This window comes from Chinchilla lanigera, unplaced genomic scaffold (genome assembly GCF_000276665.1).
Source record: "Chinchilla lanigera isolate Chin_1 unplaced genomic scaffold, ChiLan1.0 scaffold00004, whole genome shotgun sequence".
Lineage (NCBI taxonomy): Eukaryota > Metazoa > Chordata > Mammalia > Rodentia > Chinchillidae > Chinchilla > Chinchilla lanigera.
This window is the reverse complement of record NW_004955405.1, coordinates 33,127,246-33,146,659: the sequence shown is the minus strand read 5'-3', so window position 1 is coordinate 33,146,659 and position 19,414 is coordinate 33,127,246.

The following is a 19,414-nucleotide window of genomic DNA, read 5'->3' as shown; positions in this document are numbered from 1 at the left end:
TTTATTAATGAAAAGGGGAAACTGAAATAGCCATTCATGACAAGATTCAGGGCGCTGCCCGAAGGCCCAGAACAGGAAGGAAAATGTCTGAAAGGGAAGAAAAGGTAATGGCAGTTTGTAAAAAGAGGGAAAAAGTTCTTTGTCTTTGCTGCCACTCTAAACAATTTAGAGAGTTCAGTTCATTGTCACTGTCCCCGGCTGCCCTTCTCCTTTGCTGTTCTTGTGTTTCTTCAGGTTGTTTTTTAATGCTCCAAGCAGCATTAATAGAGAACTGGAAAGGTTCAGAACCACAAAGACGACCAAGAAGCAGGGAACCTCGCTAAAGGAATCAGGTGCAGATCATTTTATCCCTCAGCATTCCTCCATGTTCTTAGCAAGCAGAGACTGATTTTTAATGGAAGGAATGCTACAGATATGACATTGAAAGAGTGCTCCGGACCATGTAAACAGTCCTCCAGCTTGATAACCATAACCAGTTTTTGCTGTAGGAAGCATTTTGTTATATTTCAATTTCACCAGCTTGTCATTTACACTATTACAATGTTCTGCTGGGCCTCCGCCCAACCCTACCCAATCATGACTGGCTGTCTTGAAAAAGAAAATACCTGCTAAACCATCAATGAGGGAACCAACGCTATTGACTTGAGCTGCAAGAATAGAGAACAATTAGAGTTTTCTTATAGGCTCAGAGAGTCAAAAATCATTCTTTCTGGAACTGTGAAACATCAACCATTAGGAATTGAAACTGTCACCTCAGGAATTAACACCAACATGTGCAGCTGGACCCAAACAGCTCCGTAAGGCTGGAGATAACTGTGGGAAGCTGTCCACACCACAGCAGACATAATCAAAGGGACTTTGCAAAAGCATGGTCAGACTCAGGGATATTTCATCCTGTATCTTTCCTGCCTGCCCAACATGGGGCCTTTCAGGGCAGTGCCGGTGTCCTTCTAGTGCCACCAAGCAGTCACTTCCGTTAAACTCAATAGGATTGTCTGCTTTCGGGTTTTGACTGCATGGACTACATTGGTTGAACATCACTCATTAACCAAGGAAGGAGACACCATTGACTCTATTGGTGAATATTGTTGGGACAGTTATAGATATCGATAATGCATTGTACTCCAGCTGCCATGCTGAGTTAGATGCTGTCTGAACCGTAATCATTCGTCTACTGGAATATAAAGGCAACCAGTGGCTGCCTTAATGACAAGAAGGGAAAAAGCAAAAACTATGTAGATTACGACCCTTTTAGCAAATGAATCATTGTGAGAGATCGGGGAAAGAGAAACTTTCAGACAGATCCTGTGCAAAGTCAGACAAGGAGAACACAGTTCTCTGAAAAGTTCTGCCAGACTTCAAGCAAAGCCGACAGAACACCCAGACTTTTCAAAATTAGGTTATGATTCACTTTACCACCAATCCATTTATTTTACTAAGGAATTTACTTCTAAATTCTTGCAAATATCATTAGCTCTTTGGATGCATTTCTAATTGGATTAGAATTATAAACGTCGCAAACTAGACTCAACTGCCAGAGACAGAAAATCTGGACTACCCGTGTAATTAACACCTGTCCCTAGGCTAACAGGCATCACTGACCAAGAAATATGACCCTGGATCAGGATAACAGACCCTTCATCTAATGACATCACACTTTCAGCTTGTCATTCCTCATCTCACATTTCCTTGTGACGCTTTAGCATTTGTAAAACTATCTTTGGTGCTCATAAAATGAGCGTAATGGAAGCTCAACGCAGAATCACAAAGCATTTTCCTTGGCAGGTGGCTTTAGAGGTCACCTAATGCAGCTTTCCTCCACAATCAGGAGGCACCACAGGTCCATCCCTGATAGCATGTGGTTTGGTGCATCTATTTGCCCCAGATGACTCTGTGTCACTCACCTCCAGGATCCACTAGGCAACTGTTAACATTTCAGGCGAATCAGTAAAGTTCTGATACTATGCTATACAAATGGCGCAAGCACAAACAGGAGAGCATTTTTATTCTAGTTATCACTGTTCTGCTGAACCATTTGGTTTCCTGACCCATCCATTTTGAATTTTCCATATAACTTTCCCCTCATTTGAATCCTTTCCACTATGTTATCCTCAGATTTATTCTTTCATTCATAAGAAAGGCAGCACCAGCAGTACAAAATGTTTCTGAAAACTTCCCCACCAATCACTGCGCAGAGGACGATAACACACCCATTCACCAAAAGACATGTGTTTCATGAGCCCCAGAGAGATACAATGGAGAAAAGCACTTTGAATTTCACAAATGCCTTAAAATTCCAAGAATCTGGCTTTCTCGAACTGGTCAACAATTTCTTAAGCAAATAGCTCATTGACAACTATTTGTGTAAGGTCTTCTGGCTTCTACAGGGCTAGTTACTATGATGGAATAAAGAAATATTGTCTCAGATGGGGTTGTTTGCCATCAAAGTCTTTCACCATTTTACTGGGGAGACAAAACTAATACACAAGGCCAAAACTTAAATCATTAAGCTAACACTTAGCTTTTTGAAGAGGGATACATTTGTGGATTTGCTAAGTAGACTTCTGTTTCATATATTAACTCCAAGTGGGCCGCCTAAGACTCACTTTGACTTCAGGAACATTTCCTCTCCATTGAGCCCTCTTCTGAACCCTCTAGCTAATGCCATTCCCTAAGTATATTTTCCTACAGAACATTCCATTTTGGTGGCTGCTCTATCTCATTTCTATTTTATAAAATGCAAACATCAAAGTTAAACACTTTCCACACCTCTCCTGTATTAGTTTCCAAAATTCTCCATGCCAACATAGAAATAAGATTCCAAAATCTAAGAAGCTCCTTTATATATAAATAGATGTTAAGCAGTTTTAAATACTTACATGCCGTTCTTTTCCTACCTTTTTGCCAGCTTCTGTGCGTATCATGTTAACTAGAAAAAAATGAATAAAAAGGTAAGTAACAGGAAAAGAAAAATAGCCCAAAGTGAGCAGCAAGCAAAAGCTTCAAAGAAAACAGAGGAAAGAAATATATGTAAATCATTTGCCTGAGTCCTTATTTTTCTGTCTTCTTAGATTTTAGCCTTACAAGATTCAATTTCACACTAAACACAGCACAGCTAGCTGAGACAAGGGAGAGAGAGAGTGATTCGTTTAAGGTACATTGTAGAAGAAAATAACTCCATCCTTTTCTGAGCAAATTCATGTCAACTTCCCCTCCTCTGTAGATAAATAAAAGCATTTTTAAATAAACAGTCACCATAAATTTTGATGTTGCAAAAATAAATCCCCCAGATGTTCTGTGTTGCTTCAGGAGTAAAAAGCTTCCAAGGCATTGATTCTGAACATAATACTGTACTCTCTAAGAATACGTTGAACACGTCTCTAAATCCAGAATAGTATTATCAGGGAGATACAGCACATTTTACCATTTTAAGACATCTAGGACCTTGAATTCAATTTCTTTGGAAGTACAAAGTCAGACAAATAAACTGTTAAATACATTTTAAAAATCAAAAGGTGCTGCTTAACTATGTTTGGACTTATTACTTAAAACTAGAAAGAAACAGATATTTTTAAGTCAGGTAAAAAATAATGTTGAGTACTATTTGTTTATTAAAAAGTTAAAGTATTATACATGTTAAATACTCATCAAGAATAATGGACTGTCACAGCATCTAAATGAACACTGAATATGTTATATAAAAATATTCAAGTTGAGGTTCCAGAAATTACAGTCACAGACTTCAGAGCCCCTTACTCAAAGCTGAAGAAACTTTTTAAGAATTTTTTTAAAAACCAACAAAAAATTTTTTGAGACAGCTGTGCCCTCTGGAGGTGACATTTGGGAATTGAATAAACCTCCCCTAAACCAATAACAATGACTTTCCTAAAGAATTGAACTCGTGCTTGCAAATGCGAAGGAGGCTTAGAAGGTTTCGTTCACGTTCCTTTCATTGTGTCAGACCAGGTTTCAATGAATACTAATTTAGAATTTCAATTTAGAAGTGTTGGAATGGGCACAAAACATTTTGGTAGAGGGGATTAAAAGCTTGTGTTCAATATCTGGAATACAATGATTCGGAACATGCTGAATATGATGAAGAGAAAGAACAGCGGTTCCAAATCAAGTATCTTCCAAACCCCTTTATAGTGAACAGCATGGAGCGAGGACGGTTCCCCTTCACACCTGCCAACTGCACCCTCGGAGCAGGAGGCATCTCCCGACCCAGCAAATGGAATGTCTCGTCCTTTCAGAAAACTTCATCACCTCACTTATTTTTCTATCTGTCTTTGTATACATGGCTCCTAGGAAATGAAGCTACATTTCTCCATCAACAGAATATATTATTCCGGTGGAGAAAATCATGAGATAATAAGTATGTCTCTGTCGAAGTTTTTCCAGATAGGAATTCATAAACTTAGCTTTGTGTGTTTGGAATTGCAACAGAAAATAAAGGGGGGGAGGATATAATTATGGGAGGAGATTCAGGGAAGGAATCCCCAAAGCTGTCCTTACTTGATGTGAAACCCAAACAAAGCCGCCACTTCTAGAGAACGAAGACATCTTGTGTTTACCCTGGATGTGGATAAATGTTGTGTCTTTTTAAGCGAAGTGGGGAAGAACCTAAAAGAATTAAGTAATGCTAGTGCACCAGGAAAGAGTATAATTACTATCTGTCTAACTGTTGGAGAATAAACCTAAAATATCAGTGGGATGTGACTCTCTTAAGGAAACAGGTTCTTAGTGGGTGACTATATGCAGTGCCCGCAACGCCAAGAGAACCTGGGACAGAAAGTCCTCAAAGAAGGCAGCCAAGATCTTCTCCACCTCCAGTGAATTTGGGCCATAGCTGTAGCTTAAGCTGGACCCAAAGGCAGCTCCATTCTTGCCCCCATTTCCTCCCTCTTCCCCAGAGAGAGCTCTAAGACCCAGAGTTATTGGAAGGAACCTGGCTCTACCCACATCGCTTCCCGTTGCCCTGGTCCCAACCCGGTGAAAGGGGGTGACTCTTACCCTTGCAGTACACCGTGATCGCATTCACGGCGGGGACTTGGTGCACGGCCATGATGCATCTTTATTCTTTTCCCACGCCCTTCCCCTCACCTTCTCTCCAATGCAGCTCATCTCTTTAGTGAAATCAGGGGCAACCCTTAATTCAAATTCCCCCAGCTCCCACCCTCCCTAGCTGCCCAGGGGCCTCCCCACAGAAAAGGAGTCTCAAGGATGGCTCTCCTGAAGCTCCAGGTGACATCCACGTCTCACTGAGGACACACGCTCAGCTCCCCAAATATGAAAACGAAGACTTAGTGACAGGAAGTGGATGACAGGAGCACCCTGAGTCCCGCTGCCTTTCTCCCAGGGCGTGCACCTGTCCTCCCTGTCCTCCTTGCCCTCTGCTCACCTGTCCTCCCTGTCCTCCCTGCCCTCCCTGTCCTCCCTGCCCATTGCTCACCTGCACCTCCACCCCTCACCAACAAGGCTAAGGGAATGTGCTCATTCACAGACATTGGATTTCTATCTGACACACTAATCTCGAAAGGCCAAGGTGCATCCAGGACCAAAGAGACCGTTCTTTCTATCTGATCTTGAAGCACTTGCCCTCTCCAACCTTCTTGATCACCTCCTCACCTCTGTGTGAATGGGAATAAGAGCTCTTGCCAGGACACAGAGAATAAAAGGCATTTACTGACTTCCAGAAGGAAAAAAGGCCAGGGACACCACCCTGTGGGCCTCTGACATAGCAACAAAACAGCAATTAAATTTTAGGTATCAGGATGGCGTGCTTGGGGTCAGGGCCTGGCTCTGCCACTTACCTTACCGTCCTCATCGGGGTATAGTTTCTGAATGTCCATTTCTGTACCTGTAAAGTGAAAATAGTTACATTTCTCACAGGGCTGTTGCAGGCGCGGGGTGATGTAATACAGTCTACTTACACAGCACCCGGATGGTGTAAGCGTTGGGAGAAAATAAAACCCACCCAGGAAGCAGCTTAGAGAGAAGTGGCTGCTTTCTAGTGCATCTCCTTGGTGCCCAGGACAATTCAGGGCACTGTGAGGTTTACGATGCTGTAAGCATGGAGTCTGACCTTGAGACACCTACCATCAAGTTGGGAAGATGAGGCCACTCACCCAGGCAACGGGTTCACTTTCATAGAGATGGACTATGAATGTAAGAGTTCTTTCTCAATACAGACTTTTCTCCCCGAGCCTGTGATCTTGTGACCTTACCAGATTCTCCAGCCAGGTGGCACCTGCTTTGCCTCAACTCCTCACCTTGCCACTCCAGAAGCCTCACGGTGACCAGATTTGGATGGTTGAAGTGTCACACATAGAGAGGCCTGTCTGGGGAAACCCTCAGTTAGTGATCCACCATAGACTGGAAATGCCCAGCCAAGAGGTGAAGGGACAGCGCTATTCACTTCTGCTGAGGGGAAAGATCACATCAGACTTCCTTGAGGGACCGGGTAGGACTGGAGGTGGCTCACAGTGCTGTCATCTTCCCACTGCTGCTGCAACAGATTGCCACGAAGCTAGTGGCTGAAGTAGCACAGACTTGTTGTCATACAATTCTGGAAGGCAGGAGTCTAAATCAGTTTCCCTGGGCGAGAACCAAGGTGTCAGCAGGCCCACGTGTCTGCTGTTAGAACTGCAGGGAGATCTGTTCTCCTTGCTTTTCCAGGGTCTGGAGGCTGTCCGTACACTGGTTACTCTGGCCCCCTTCCCTCCAGCCTCTCATCCTTCCTGACTTTGACATTCCTTCCTCGGTGTCATAAAGACTCTTGTGATGACATTGGGCCCATTGGCAACATCTAAGATACTCCTCCCATCTCAAGGTCCCTAACGTAATCACATCTGCAAAGTCCTTTTTTGCCAGTAGGATAATAAGGTACTAGTCTCAAGGAACAGCAGGTGGACATTTCAGGGACCTCAGTACTTTGCTTAGCAACAGGTGCCTAATTCCCTGAATCAGGTGCCTGTGAACAAATCCTCACCCTCAAAATGATTCAGGAAAAAAAAAAAAAACTACCCATCTCTAGCCATTTCCTTGATCTGCCCTAAAACCAACTTGGAGATTAAACACATTTTCACAGAAGTAGCTTTGAAGTTTTCATTAGAAAAAGGTACTGGGCTCTAGATATCAAGAGAGAATGATCATTAAAATCTGCTTCTAGATGCAACTGGCAGGGCATCATTTAATAAGATTTGAAAACAGAACCTAGCATTCCTAACTTTAATGTTTGCAAACACCTGGTGTAATCACCATACCTATGTTCCCCTACCCTGCTTTCTAACTATTCTCTAAATTGACTTGATATTGCATTTTTTGACAGTTCAGTGACAGGCACAAATTATTTCACTGTTACCATGGTAACAAAGGCATCTCAAAACAGAAAAAAAATAAGATTAAAATAAAAGGAAGAGGGAATAGTCCAAATAAGCATCAATGACTTGTTGTCCAAGTGAAATCAGGTGCTAACTGGTCGGGCTTCGGGAATGTTCCACCAAGCGTTCTCCAAGGGTCCATGGGAAGCCACTCAGGCGAGCAAGAATCCTTGAGTGTAGCAAGAAGTAAGGGTTCAAAGTTTACAGAACCTTCTACTCTGCCTTCCTTATACATCTCTCTTATTTGGATCACTTCCTTTGTTTTTCATCTCCTCCTGCTTTCCCCTTCTGAACACATTAGTTACTATGGAAACATTGGTGTGAATGTCAGAAGGCTCAGCTCAGAAATGCTTCATAAAGTCAATTTATAGAATAGTCTGACATTTATCTCATGTTTGGGAAATTTAAAGAATTTCTGATATTCATGACCACGGACAGGGGTGTGTAATAAACATCGTGGTATATATGGATTTTAAAATTTGTTTTATACGCACTGAGAAAACATCAGGTTTTGTCTTTTAGGGGAAGAATAGCAACAAAAATGAGAGTGTGGTTTGGGATTTGAAATTGGATTCATTTTCCCTCAGTTCAGGGAGGATTGCCACCCTCTTGGTTTGTAAAGCTGACTAGAATCTCTTGTGTCAAAATAAATGCTTTTGGAAAAAATTATGGCTGGCTTATTTTTTTTAAACCTTAACCTGACAATAAGACAAATGGTATTATCCATAATAATATACACAGGGCAGCAAGACGTAGAAATGTTAAAGTCCATGCTGTAAAAATTCTTATTTCACCAAGATGAATTTTAGAGCTAGTGTTACCCAATGGAATAAAAATAATAGCTAATGATTCTAGCACATTTACAATGTGTCAGTCCCTTCCAATACTTTATATGTATTAGTTCATGTGATCTTCGCGATAGACTGACAAGGTAGACACTATCGTTACATTCCTTTTACACATGAGGAAACTAAGGCACAGAAGGGTTAAGTAATTTATCTAAATAAATGATGTGAGCAAGATTTAATCCAAAGCAGTCTGGCTCCAGAGCCTATATTTTGAACCATCATGCACAATTGGTTCTTTATTTAAAAAAAGCAAACTAATCCAAACAATTTGTGCAGATGGAGAGATTTGAGTTATCAGTTCTGGACTGATGAGATAACACAGGCATGGATTTTGAGTATTACCACACTGAAGATACTGTCCAAAACCATAAGGGTTGTCACAAAAGAGCTGAAGATACAATGGACCCCTAATGATTACAGTGTGATAATGAATACAGTTTACAATTAAATTTGGGCTCAGCCTTGTAGGCTATTGTATATCCTATTATGGCTAAAGGAGTAAAAATGTTTTGCTATATGATCAGCAGGAAAGCTAGTAATAGCTGAAAAGACCTTGAAATTAATTCCATGGTACTCCATCAGAAGAATTTTAGTCACAAAGTAAAATCCAGGGTCAATCTGTGAGGCAGCATCTCATCTTTGCCACCCAGTGCTGCCCATTTCCCCTGGCACCAACTCCCAGTTTTTGTTTGAGAAAGTCAGACCTGTTCAATTCATGTGTTTGACCTATCAGAGACCAGGGTCAACCAGATGACCTGAGGGCAAAAGCCAATCGGCACATCTCAAATCCCTTGACCTCAGTGACTTGTTCAAAGATAGGGGTTGACTCAGTCAGGGCCAATGAAACATCATAAGATTTTTGCTGAAATGCTCAGCCAGAGGATAGGAAACTAGAGTGTGGAATGAGCTTCTCTTAGCCCCAAGAAGGTGGCTTAGAACTAACAGAGGCTACTGGGTAGAGACTGAAGCCATGGGCCAAAGAAGAATGTAAAAGATTAAGAGAAACCCAGCCACATGCCATCATTGGAGCCCTGAAATTAAGTGTCCAGAGTCCTTAGACTTTTCAATTACTGAACTATTAAATTTCATCTCCTTCTCCCTCCTCTTCCATCTCCTCCTCCTCCCCTTCTTTTAATTTTTTCCTCCTCTTCTTTCCTTCTTCTCTTTCTCCACCTCCTTCCTTCCCCTCCTTCCTCCACTTCCTCCTCCTTTTTTTCTTTCTCCTTCCCTTTCCTCTTTTCCTGATCTAAGCACTTTGACCTGGCTTACAGGAAAAAGAAAAAGGCGAAACAGATACAACACAGAGCAACATGTGCATTATGGGAACAGACACTATATCCATAAATAAGCAGTCCCACAAGTACTGAGATTCCAAAATTCATAAAACTCTCAAAACTAAAACTCTCTTAGTAACTACTTGTTGACAAAACAAACATGATGTATAGGTACACTAAGCTGTTTGTAGTGTCTATTTATCCTACTTAATGTCCCTATGTTTTGCTGTAGAGCAATCAATATTTGTGATTACAGGATGCCACTCAGATTCTATTAAACTGTCATGTTATATAAGGTGCACAAATTCTTACAATTATTAAATCTAAACACTTATAAATTCTGAAGCCCCCAAAGTTTTGGATAAAACTTTATCACATTATAAAATGAATGCATGAATCAATTGACTGCATAAGTGCTTAACCTCTCAATAAGATAGAACCTGCATTAGCCGGTGACATGCGTTGTGAACCGCAAGATGAAATCAGCCATCATACCAAAATTATATTGAAAGCAAAATTATGCTTTCATGCCAAACAATAAACATACATCAAGTCAAGCCCTGCTGTGATAAATATTCAGACAAGGCGAAAATTCATAAGTGTAAGGCAAGTACAAGAGGAATCCACTGTGTCACAAGAAGAACTTAGAGAACAGAAAATCTGGAAGGGAGCAGCTCCCCAACTCATCATCCTGCCCTCCAGCAACCATAAACACAAACTCTATGTGAAAGAATTATGATGCTGATGTATGCGAGGATGACACTGATTAAGTCTTAAAATCTATGTCCCATGTTTGTGTGGGATTTATTCCGAGACCTCCTCCCTGAGTTCTCACAAGATAGATGATTGATGGACAGATAGAGAGATAGAGAGATAATAGATACAGTGTTATTTGCTTTTCATTTAGCTTTTCAACCAAAAAAATGATCATGCTGTATGTCTTAGTTACTTTTCTCTCATTGCTGAGACAAAATACCTGAAGCCCGAAATTAAGGAAGGAAAGGTTTATTTAGCTCACCGTTTGTGGAGATCTCAGTCCACACTCAGCTGGCTCCAAGACAGGGTGGTGTGATGGAAGGGCAGCTGCTCAGTGTGGAAGACCACAAAAATAACGAGAGCAAAAGGAGATAAAAAGGGAGGAGTAAGAGCTTCTCTTTCCCTCCCTTACATTTTATGCCAGCTCCCCACCCCAGGGTGGGTGTAGCTCTCACACCCATAATCCCAGCATTGGACCATGAATCAATCACAAACTCTAGATGTCCACTCCCATGACTGCATGAGGCTTTTCAGGTACATCTACACACAAACCATAACACTACACAGTAGTAGAAAGAGTACTGGAAACTAAATAAAACTTATTCCAAAGCAGCAAAGCTCAGAGGGATTTTATTGTTTTTTGTTTTGTTTTGTTTTGTTTTGTTTGGTGGTATTGGGGATTGAACTCAGGGTTTATGCATGCTAGGCAAGCACTCTACCACTGAGCTATCTCACCAGCCTCAGAGCTTGACTCATCTGTCTTCTTCTTTCTATCCAGCTCCCGAAACACAATAGCTAATACACAGTATGCATTGCCACTGCACTTTATTAACAAGTCAAATAAATACTAAATTCTGATACCTCTGCCACTTGGCAACACTGACAAGCTGTCAATGGGACAATTGACAGAGGGTGAAAAAGAAGCTAAAGGAAGAAAAAACCCAGAGGTTTTGACCTCACTGAAGCAGAAAGATCTCCACGGGCCTCTCATCAGTTGTAGAGAAATTAAATTTAGGTCAATGACCCTTGAGAAACCTTCTAGCCCTGTGATTACGTGATTTTTCTGCACTCAAAGAAAAGAAAAATTTTAAAAGATGCAGAGAGAAGTGTATGTAAATTATTTGAAACACTAGCTAATAGGGCCTGGAATTATTCCTAAATTTGAAGAAGATTCTCTGGAATTTGTAAGAGGAATAAATATCTATCGCATTCATATATATGAAAAAATTATGCCTAAAGTATTGCACTATTGTTAAGAGACGAATCCTAAAAAATTTCCCAGCTTAAAATAACCCACACATTAATATGAGAAAGAGTGAATCCTTCTCTCCCTGTTGATAAATCTTCTAATGCCCAAAACACCAAACGGTAAGAGCCCAGCTGGCTTTCAGATCTCCTCTCCCCATAGCCAAACCCAGAACACTGCTGATTTTTTCTACCTTCATGACTGCTCAAATCCAACCTCTTTTGCAGAGGAATGACTGTTAACTATTCCCTCTCCTACCCAGTTTCTCTTCCAGTCTTTCTTTCACATAATTGCCAGATTAATTTTCCTGGGGAAAATCTTTAATCCCATGACTCTGCGTCAAAACCTTCAATAGCTCCCTATTACCCTGAGCAGTGCTGCACTAACTTTGACAGAATGAAACTGCATCACCCTCTTTGCACGCCTCTTTCTTAAACTACTGTCCTCCTTTTTGTCCTTTAAGATGCTGGAATTCCTTAGCCCTTGCTCACAGCCCCTCTCCATTTCATACCGTCCCCTAGGTGACCCCATTACAAAGACTTCATTAACACCTAGATGCCAATACATCTCCTTATTTCTTTTTAAAATTGTGATAAAATACATAAAAGACAACATTTATGTTTTTTATCAGTCCATATTTGAAGGACACAATGATTACACGGATCATGAGGAGTTGGTTCCTACATATAACACATTTTCGCTTTTTTCAATTTCTTTGCCTCCCCTCCCTTTCCCTTCCCTCCTTCTCTTGGTCTTTTCCCCTCCCCTTTTTTTGCAAAAGACCTGTCTGCCTGTGTTGTATTATCTTCGATTTGCTCTTTAATTTACTTACATTTTTGGTTTGTTACATAAGAGAAGCCAAGTGGTAGTTAAGTATATGTGTCTGATTCATTGCGTTTCACTTGACATTGTGGTCTCAAGGTGCATCTATGTTCCTACAGATGATTCAGATTTAGCCCTCTTATGGCAAAGCAACACTCCACTGTGTATAAATACATTTTATTTATCTGTTCATTTGTTGATGGGCATATGGCCCACTTTCAAGGTTTAGCTGTTATGAAATGTGCTGCTATAAACCTGGGTATGTACGTATCACTGTAATATGATGTCTTTAACTCTTTAGGGAAGACACCTAAAAGGAATAGCTGGATGAAATTTCTGTTCTTTGTTTGTTTTGAGGAACCTCCATACTGATATCTATACAGGTACTATTTCACATTTCCATCAACAATGTAAAAGGGTTCCTTTTTCCCCACAGATTCACCACCATTTGTTATTGTTTGATTTCTTGATGCTAGCCATTCTTTCCAAGGTAAGACAGAATCTCATTATTGTTTTAATTTGCGTAGCTGTAATGGCCAGAGATGTTGAACATTTTTCCATGTATTTATTGGCCACTTGTACTTCTTCTTGAGAGACTGTCTATTCATTTCTGTTGTCCATTTTTTATTGGGTCTTTTATTTGGGGGGGGTCTAATTTTTTTGGGTTACTTATATATTCTAGACATTAATTTTCTGTCCAAGGAATATTTTTCCCACTCTGTAGGTTGTTTCTTCACTCTGTTGGTTGTGTCTTTTGCTGTGAAGAAGCTTTTTAGTTTGATGTAATCTCATTCATTGATTCTTTTTCTTTTTTGGTACCAGGAGTCAAACTCAGGACCTTACACATGCCAGGCAGGCGCTTGTGCCACTGAGCTATATCCCTGGCCCTATTCATTGACTTTTAATGTTATTTCTTATGCATTTGGGGTTCTGTTCAGAAAGTCTTTGCCTACGCCTTCAAGAGATTTACCTAGTTTATATTCTAGTCAAGTATTTCTGTTTTAATATTTAAATCTTTGATCCATTTTAATTTTAGCCTAGTACATAGTAAAATATATGGATTTAGACTCAGTCTTCTGTATATAGTGGCCAGTCTTCCCAGCTCCGTTTATGAAAGAGGCTGTCTTTTATCCAGGGTGTGTTCCTAGCTCCTTTTTCAAGTCAGCTGGAAGTGCCTGGGATTGTTTCTGCATCATCTATTCTGTTCCACTGATCTACAGGTCTGTTTTGGGGTCATTATGTCATTTATAATTTCGTGTACAATTCAGTGATGCTGATGTGTGCACAGCATTGGGTAATCATCACCATTATCTAGTTCCAGAGCACTTATCACCATCTTACATGGAATCCCCATGTCCATTAGGTAGTTACTCCCTATTTTCTCCCATCCCTTGGCCTCAGGTGACCACTGTCTGCTTTCCATCTCTGTGGATTTACCAAACTTGTACATTCCATCTCAACAGAATCTTACCATGTATGGTCATTTGTGTCTGTAATCTTTCACTTAGCTCAATGTTTTCAAAGTACATTCATGTTGGAGCATGTATCCCACTTCCATCATCTGCAGGACTGGGTAATATTCCATTGTATGGATAAAACACATTTTGTTTCTTTGTTTATCTGTTGATAGACATGTGCATTGTTTTTATCTTTTTTCAGTTGTGAGTAATGCTGTGAGTTCTAGTACAGTATATAAGTTTTTGCTTGAGTACCTGTTTTTAATTCTTAGGGGCATATATTCAGGAGCTGAATTACTCAGTCTTAGTAGTGCTTCTATGTTTAACTTATTGACAAATTGCCAAAGTGTTCTCCACCGTGACTGCACCGTTTTACATTTCCACCAGTAACATAGGAGCGTGAACATTAATTATAATTATTGGCTTTGCTGGATTAAGAAATACCTACCAGATTAACAAAGCCCACTTCTAGCTGTGTCTATGAAGATATTTCTAGAGATGATTGGAGTGTGGGCCAGCACACTGAGTGGGTGGTGGCACCATCTAAGGGGTTTGCAAGCCAAATGGAATGAAAGAGGAAGGAGGAAGTCACCCTGTATTTGAAATTCATTCTTTGCTGCGCATGGTGGTGCACACCTGTAATCCAGCACTCAGGAGGCTGAGGCAGGAGGATCACTGTGAGTTCAACACTCACCTGGGCTACATAGTGAGCTCAAGGTCAGCCTGAACTGCATAGCGGAAAAAAAAACAAACAAACTGAAACTCAATGTTCTTAAGCAGGTGTGTCTTTTGCTACTGCGACCACCTATGGACTAAAGACTCCAGTTTCTCCCACCTTTCTACACAGACACTCCAGCAGCTCTCCAGGGGCTTCCGGTCCTTCAGACTCCAAATGGTGCAACATCCTTGACCCCTCCTCTTTCATATCTCCTGGCTCTTGGGACTCCTGGATCCACCGGCTCTCCCACGTGCAAACGGACATTGTGGACCATCCTGTCTCTGATCTGGTACGCCTATCTAGCAAATCCCCTTGCATAATTATAGGGTTCCAATTTCTTCACATTCTTGTCAATACTTATTTTCTGCTTTTTAAATTATGACCACCCTAATGCTTGAGAAGTTGTACCTCATAATAGCTTGGATCTGCATATACGTAGTGACCAGTGAAGCTGAGCATCTTTGGATGCACTTGTGAGCCATTTGCATACCTTCTATGGAAAAAAAAAGTCTCTGTCATCTTTCACCCACTTTTAAGTTGGGTTATGTTTTTTATTGTCAATTTATAAAGTGTACGCATTGTAAACAATATGTCCTTATTAGGTACATTATCTGAAAATATTTTCTAGCTGTGTCTATGAAGATATTTCTTTTTTAAAACTTTCTATGAAGATATTTTCTTTTTACTTTCCTGATAGTGTCCTTTGACATACAAGCTTTTAACTCTGACAAAGTCCAAACTATCCATTTTGCCTGGCATTTCTGCTTGTGGTGTTATTTATAAGAAACTGTTGATAAGCCTAAGGTCATGAGGATTTTTCCGTTTTTCTTCCAAGAGTGTCAAAGTTTTAGCTCTTATACTCATGACTGTGAGTTATTTTTTTTAAATTTTATTTTAAAGAGAGTAGTATATGAGAAACAAACAAACAAACAAAAAATAGAACAGTAGTGGCATACCAGTATTACGAACATAAACAAAAGAAAGCAAGATCATTCAAAGTGATACAGGGTCTCAAGACAAAATAATATGAATCAACAGTGGCTGTTACATTGCATATCGCTATCCTCAACTACATTGCTCAGATTACCAGATGTAAGAATGAAAGATTGCTCAAACTATTAAAGAGAATAGGAAAATAATTCTTTGATAAAACCTCAGAGATAATATAGAGTTTCACTAGACAAAATGGTAGGAGGTTACCATTGTAATTCCAGTGCATATTGTTACCTTCAAATCAGTTGCTCAGACCACCAGACCCAAGCACACAAAGTCGATCAGAACACAAAAAATTTTAAGCATTGACTGTTCAATGCTTTTTTTTATATTATGTAAGGCAAAGGCCAAACTTCATTTATTTATATGTGATTTTCTACTCATTCTATCACTAGACAGAGAACCAAACAATTAAAAGCCCTTGGGATGTTGTCACAAATCAATTGATTGTTTGGGATGTGTGGGAAACCCCATTATTTCTCACACAGACTTCACCCCTAAGTGTAAGCCTCAATATGTCAGTCCACTGGGCTATTAAACTTTCCTGTTTCAGCATTTTCCAAAGAGATTCTGTGGTCTCTACCCTCCCTAAATTCTAAATACATCATTCCCAAAGACAACCTTTCATCTAGCTATACAAGCAAAACATATCTCTCCACCTACACTTTCCATATCTAATTTGTGTTAACTAAATCTCCCCAAAATATTTTGAAGCTAATTCTCTCCAGCTCTTCGGCCACCGCCGAACCAAGACACTGTGGTCAACTCCCTGGACCACTAAAATAGTCTCCGAAGTAGAATCATTTCTCTATGTCCATCTTGCACTGTTTTAAACTATTCTTAGGGACATGGTTTGTAAAAGACAAATCAAATCATCCACTCCTCTTTCCTCTGCATCCCCTCTTCAAATCTACTCTGTTTGAAATCCAGTGTCTTCCCAGTACTGTAGGACAAAGACGCACTCACCACAGAACCGGATTCTGACCTTCCCCCAGCCTGATCACATACCTCTATCCTCACTCACATAACTGCTTCCCAATCTTCAGGCCTCACATCCAGGGTCACTTATTCAATTGATGACTGCTAAATAAAGTCACTTTACTAATTGTGATTACAGCACATGGTACATGTCTTGACAGAACTATTTACAACTTGAAATTACATATCTTTGGAACTATTTGCTTTATGTTTCTTGTCCTCTAGATTCAAATCTTCATGAAGTCCATCCATTGTAAACTAGAAACTTCAAGACCCTTCATGATGCAACTTTTCTAGTCTTATTCACAACTGTTCTCTTTCAAACTCCCAATTTCCTTCTTGATTAAACCGGGTAAATGTTCTACCATTATATTCTATTGACATTGTTCTTTACCTATCTCTTCTTATTTTATTTCTCTATATTTACTATGTTATCACTCGAGCTTACCCTCATTTTTCATGCATTTGTTTAGTTTTAATTTATTTATTGAGTGCCTACTTTGTACCAAGTCCTACGCTGGAAATACAGGACAGGAGATACAGAACAGAGTAAGCATTGGTTCAGACACAAAAGAAAGCATAGAAAAAAAATCTATGAACAACTAGCTACAACTGCAGCTCTAGGTATAAGGTGAAAAGACTTTTATAAGTTATTCTGACAACAGAAAAGATAATGGGTATCTCTGCCTGAGAGTGGCAGCAGCGCTTCAAAACAGAATGTGTCATTTTAGCAAGGTCTTGCAAGAAGACTAAGAGTGGGAAGAAGTAGTTTGCAGGCCTCACCATTGGTACAAAGGTAAATCACAATGAATATGTTCCCAAACCTACCGATTCCAGGAGCAGCAAGTGGTCCAAAGCATCTGGCGCACATATCTGACTCAAAGGTAGGGGTCCAAACAAAAAGCCCATTGAATGCCACTGGTGGGTCCCGCCTTGATCAATTATTCATTTCTTTCTCATCAAAAGGAAAAGTATAAATTTCTAATAAAGTATTAATGTGTTGGAAGACAAAATAATAGCAATACATTGTGACATAGAGCTCTGCGGTGCGTAGACCTTACCTAAGCTGCCTCCTGTGAATCCCCTCCCAGGGGTTCCCTCTCCCTGGGGTTTGGGTAGAAAATGTAACTTACTCTACATCAAGTCAGTGTGACTGAGGTGAAGGAATTTAGTTGTGATGAAGGTCCTAAACTGCTGGTTTTGACTTATTAAAATGGAGATTATTCAGGGGAAGAGTGACCCATTCAACTGAAAGAAGACCTGGACCCTCCCTGAAAGAGGAAACTCTCCTCATTATTGGAGAAGCCCATATGGCTAAGCCCACAGGAAGTGCAAACTGACAGAAACAAAGACAGTGTTCTTGGTCATGCAGCCAGAGAATGAATTCTGCCAACTACTGGAGCCATCTTGGAGATGAATTCTCTCCAGTCAAGTCTCCAGAAGAGAACACAGCCCTGATCAACCAACACTTGGACTGTAGTTCCGTGAGGCCCTGAGTAAAGGACTCAGGTGAGCATCTCAAACTCTTAAGCTAGAGAAAATGTACAGTAATAAATAGGAGTTAGTTGAAGCTACTAAGCTTTTGGCAGTTGGTTATGCAGAAATAGCAAATGAGCACAGAATTGACGCTAGATAAGATATTTCTTGTTGTTGTTGCTGTCATGCATTTTTTAATGTTTTTGCCTAAATGGCCTGAATATTTAATCCCTTAGATATTTAACTGACAGAATACACTGGTTAGAACAAAATGTAAATGTGTTTCTAGCCAACTCACCAATAATGTAAAGTGACAATAGAATATTTTGAGGTGATGTATTCGACTTCGTAGTACGATATGTAATTATTTTCTGGTTGCTCAGATTCTTACTCTTAGCAGTTTCTTTGGTCTTTAATGAATCAATTGCTCTCAGATAAAGAAAAAAATGCAGAAGTGTGTCGGCTTTGAGGATCAAAACACAGCCATTAAGAAACAAATGGAAGAGTGCGTTGACTATACAACACACAAACTCACACAAAATCCACAGCTTGTTTTTGCTGCCGTGTGGTCCTGGCCTCTGTTACTTGGGTCAGTATCATAGGAATAATTTTATAATAGGGAGTTGATGACCCAGCACCAAATAAGTCACTGCTGTGACTGATATGACCAATTTATATATAATAAAAGCAGAGAAGGAATTGAGAGTCCCCGTGATCATTTGAAATGAGAATATTATGCTTTAAATTATACTGTTCATCTTGATTATGAAATAAATTTACAAGCAGTATGATAAACACATATGGTAAAAAATTTAACTATAACGTTGTTTTCATCTAATACGCCAGACTTGACAAATATCATTCGAGATATTTTTGTCAAGAATCTAACATACTCCCTATACAAAACCTAGCAAAGATAATTAGAAACTTATATTGCATATAAAAGTAGAATTAAATTGAAATTCAAGTGAAAATATGTAACAGTAAAAGAAAAACGAACCCTCTTTGGCCGTGTTAGAATTTACCTCCGAAATAAAAAATGGGTCATTACTCAAATATAAGTTATAACTTACATATGTGGGACAGAAAATGTTCAGTTGTTGGTGGAAACTCTCTTACATTCCTGTTCAATCGTTTCATGTTTAAAATTCTGAGAATTAAGCTAGATGGATACTTATTAAACATGAAAGAGCCTTCTCAAATCAGTAGCCCATCTAGTCTTTAACCAGTAGTTTCTAGATACACTGCAATAAATTGCTATTCTTCATGAAGGTCTGCTTATTTCACCCTGTAAACTTTCATTCCAATCTTTTTATGGTTTCAGCCCTCCCTGTTTCTCACCTGGACTGCTAAATAGTCTCCTAAATGACATTGCTGCCCGTGGTTTAATTGTCTCAGATCTGTATCCTCTTTCTAAATTTGATATGTCACAGCGCTACTTAAAACCCATCACCGGTCCATCTT